We start from the raw sequence: 4,253 nt of genomic DNA on the forward strand, positions 1-4,253 counted from the left end.
GATAGAGGCATAGCCTTTATTTTAAGAATCATAGACAAAATAGAGAAGGGAAAATGCCTCTAAGCTACCCAGTCTCTGAGTCTATGCTTTTGTTGGATGCAGCACAATTTGCAAGCAATCCAAATGATTCATCTATTTGGACTGCTGAAACACTAAAAAAGTCTCTCTCTCTCTCTCTCCCTCCCATGTCCCTGTTATGATCTTCTCTTCTTCCATTTGTTGTCCCTCCCCCTAGGTTCTTTCCACACTCATAATTTATATCCACTAAAAACACAGCGCCTGTGTGAATAGACACACAGATGCATGACATCAGAGTTGGGAATCAATTGAAGAATAAACAACATTGTAAATCTTAGAAGAGGTACACTTGCGAGATCACTACATTGTCCTTTAAAGCTTTGTGTCAGATTGTTTTTATGGACAGTCTTAAATTTCTCATTCTGTTTCTGACTCTTGGAAATAATTCTTCAATCTTACATTCAAACTATGACTTGCTAAGTTATTTTTGTATGATGTTGAAGACAGTTGTTAAAACTCAAATAACTTTTGATTAAATATTATGTTTACCTTTTTGTTATTGTTTCTGTGCAACTCAGCTCTTCCTTAATTGATCTGCTATTTCCACTATGTTTAATTGCTACCACATCACTTATTATTTCTACCCCAAGCCTAGAATTACCAGCTCATGACAAACCTAGCCATAGTGAATTCATCTACCAATCCTTTTTTTTTTTTTTAACTGCATATAAATCCAAGATCGTTTCTCCATGTAAATTACTGCTAATTACCACTGTGGCTACAGAAAATCTTTCACACACCATTTTGACTCTGGTGAAATTTACTTTTGGAGCCTCAATCCTGCCAGTACAACCAATTAAGCATATTTTTTTCCCCATCAGTTTGATAATGTACTGAAGTCCAGAAGTTTTAAACTAAAATGTCAAGCATTTGTCTTTAGATTTCTACCACTGGTTGACTTTTTCTCGGCTAGAAGTGAAGTAAAATGAGCATAAAAAGCTTCAGAAATGTGCTTAAGGGTTTGATAAACTGTGAAATTCCTCAACTTTCTCAATAACAACAATTCTAGACTCAGCTTTATAAAATCTGGGAACAACCACAATAAGTTGTGATTTTGTGTTCCGCATTTAATTCACAAACATTTGTTGAGCATCTATGTACCAGAATCTCTGCTAAAAAGATGGGGCTTTAAAGATGAAAACTATACAATTCTTACCTTCCATGAGCTTACTCATCTAGAAGATAAATTAGAGACAGAGGAAAGTTCCCTACAAAGTTCAGACTGACTTAGCAGCTCAAAAAAGCACAAATGCTTCCTTGTGTTGTATGCGAAGTTGTTCTACTTCCAGAAGTAGGGGTACTCAGTTCAATTTAAGTCAATTACATTTTAACACAATAAATATTAATGCAATAGTTTAAACTGTAATTGGGAACAGCAACTCTTTGGGAAATGGAATCAAATTTTTCTCATTTTGCATCCTCAAGTATGTTTTAGATTTCCTTTGTCTTGTGAGCATGCATACCCACTTGTGCCAAAAGTACAGGGGGGCAGAGTTCAAATAGCTTTAAACTTGATACAACTGGAGATCTTATCTAGGATCACCCCTACTGAATTTGTCATTTTGGTTTTATAAAATTGGAAATATTAATGATTTTATGTAATGTTACGTATTTTTCCCACTGACCTTTTTTAGATTCAAGAATGCCCACAAGTAGATCTTCACCACTGGAATACACATTATTGAGAACCTTTAAGCTAAAATGCATTTCTAGAGCAAGAAAGGAGTCTCTATTAGTAATAGGAATATAAGGGGTCTCATGACAAGAAAGTATTAATGAAAGATGAATAATGGGACACATTTTCAAAAAAGGGTTCTGGAAGGAAAGTCTTGCTAAGAAGAAGAAAATCGGTACAAAGTCAGAGATCTATGGTTTTAATGTGATTTTATATTGTTTCCTTTTCTCGTGTCTACAAAGAAAAAGACCTGGAAGACTATACATCAAACTTTCACTGGTGATGGGAAAATTATAGTAGTATTATCAATATTTGAATATTTAAAAGTTCTATAATTATAACCAGAAAAAATAAAATTTTATATTTTAATTGCTGCTTTAAATTATATCTTAAAGATTTAATCGGTAAGATCTAAGTGAAATTGGAAGCTTTATATAAGCCAACAGATGGTCAACATAGTCATAGGTTTATTTTGTCCAAATAGCATTTATGCCAAAAAAACATTTGATGTCCATGGAAGTGAACAGGAAATGGTGTCCATGTTGAATTACTGAGAGACAAGTAGTTCTCTCTGCCTGGAAAAATACTTGACTGTCAGCCTTAAACTCAGGGTGTCAGTTGAGTTCAGTCTCTTCATTTAAAAAGGCAAAAAACACAGGGGCACCTGGGTGGCCCCATTGGTTAAGCCTCCAGCTCAGGTTATGGTCTCACTGTTGGAGGGTTCGAGTCCGGCGTCGGGCTCTGTGCTGACAGCCAGAGCCTGGAGCCTGCTTCGGATTCTGTGTCTCCCTCTCTTTCTGCCCCTGCCCCACTCTCTCTCTCTCTCTCTCTCTCTCTGAAAAATAAATAAACATTAAACAAAAAGTTTATTAAAAACAAAAGCACAAGGAAAACCATTGTGTGGTCCTGAGAGCTCTATTTGCTATAACATTCTCTGATTCTAATTTCTACAAAACCTTAGAAATATTCTGGGCAAAAAAATGTCAGATGGTATAGTGAGAAGACTATGTGATGATGAAACTTGCTGGCAAAAACAGCCTTCTCTACTCTGTCATGGGAGCTTTGCATATTTCTGCCTTCACCTGTTTTAGAATAATTGAAATATTCTAAGCAAACACTATCAGCATCTTCTGGTCTTTGGGACTTGGGCTAATTTTAATATTTACTTTATATTAATATGTCTTTAAATGTTATTTCAAAACATTTAGTGTACCCACATCCATTTCTCATATTTCCTTAAATATGATATGACAATGTTAATATCTAACTTCTTAAAGAGCAAGCATAAACCACATAAATTTATGAAAGTAATGAGATTGGGTATTATCTCAAAGACCATTCACTTAACCTTAAGAGAATTGCCAAATATAATATTGAGATATTGACCAACTGCTTCTAAACACAGTTCTCTCACACAATATTATTTTTCTTTATGTATGAAAAATCAAACTTGTATTCAGCTCAGGCTTGAAGTAAGAGAAAAAATAGAAAAGTCAAACATGACATTTCTCCAGTTATAAGCTAAACAATCATTACAGATTTTGAATATATTTTTTTAATTTAAAATTTTTTTTTCATGTTTATTTATTTTTGAGAGAGAGAGAGAGACAGAGAATGAGCAGGGGAGGAACAAAGAGAGAGACACAGGCTCCAGACTCCGAGCTGTCAGCACAGAGCTCCATACGACGCTTGAACCCATGAACTGTGAGATCATGACCTGAGTCAAAGCCGGCCACTTAATGGACTGAGCCACCCAGGAGCCCCTGAATACATTTTGTTTTCATACATTCAGTCATTTCAGATGTTTAAAATACAATGATTTGTGTATCTTGTTTGATCCTACACTTGATCTTAGCCAAAAGGCCGAGAAGCGATTGTATCTTTTTTGATCCTTCATTTTCACTGGATTGTAATTTTAGTACAGAGATTGTGTCTGCTCTATTTATAGTCACAAGTACTGTGCTTTGCACATAATATGTGCCCAGGGGATTGACTACATATATTTATATATATTATATATTTTATATTGATTTATTGAATATATGTGTGTATATATATATATATATATAATTCTAGACACTCACAAATGTATAAATATACAAATTTGCACATTTTATGTTACTGTATCCTTTTTGTTTCCTGAAAATTATTACTCAACAGAATGTTTAAACTGCTAAGGACAAAAAAGTATGTGCCATGAAATTTAGATTTTACTAACCTAAAATTATTCAAAGTAAAGGAAAAAAACAAACCTTAGAACTTGGTGGTAAGCAAAAGAAGGTCCCCTCAAAGATGTCCAGATTCTAATCCCCAGAATCTATAGATGTGATATGTCACCCAGCAAATGGTAATTAGGGCTGTAGATGAAATTAAGACGGGAACATGATCCCGGATTATGTGTGCAGGTGCGATTTAGTCACGAGTCCTTAAAAATGGGAGAAGAAACAAAAGTGCAGACCGGAGGGACGCAGTTTTAAGCTGGAGAGACGTTGAACAACGT

The 4,253-nt window shown here is 34.8% G+C and overlaps 1 pseudogene; it reads right to left on the bottom strand.

Annotated features, from left to right (window-relative positions):
• Positions 1 to 3,552: 3,552 nt before the first annotated feature.
• On the bottom strand, positions 3,553 to 3,628 carry LOC122232869 (annotated as a pseudogene).
• Positions 3,629 to 4,253: the final 625 nt, after the last annotated feature.

Source organism: Panthera tigris, chromosome D3, assembly GCF_018350195.1.
Source record: "Panthera tigris isolate Pti1 chromosome D3, P.tigris_Pti1_mat1.1, whole genome shotgun sequence".
NCBI lineage: Eukaryota > Metazoa > Chordata > Mammalia > Carnivora > Felidae > Panthera > Panthera tigris.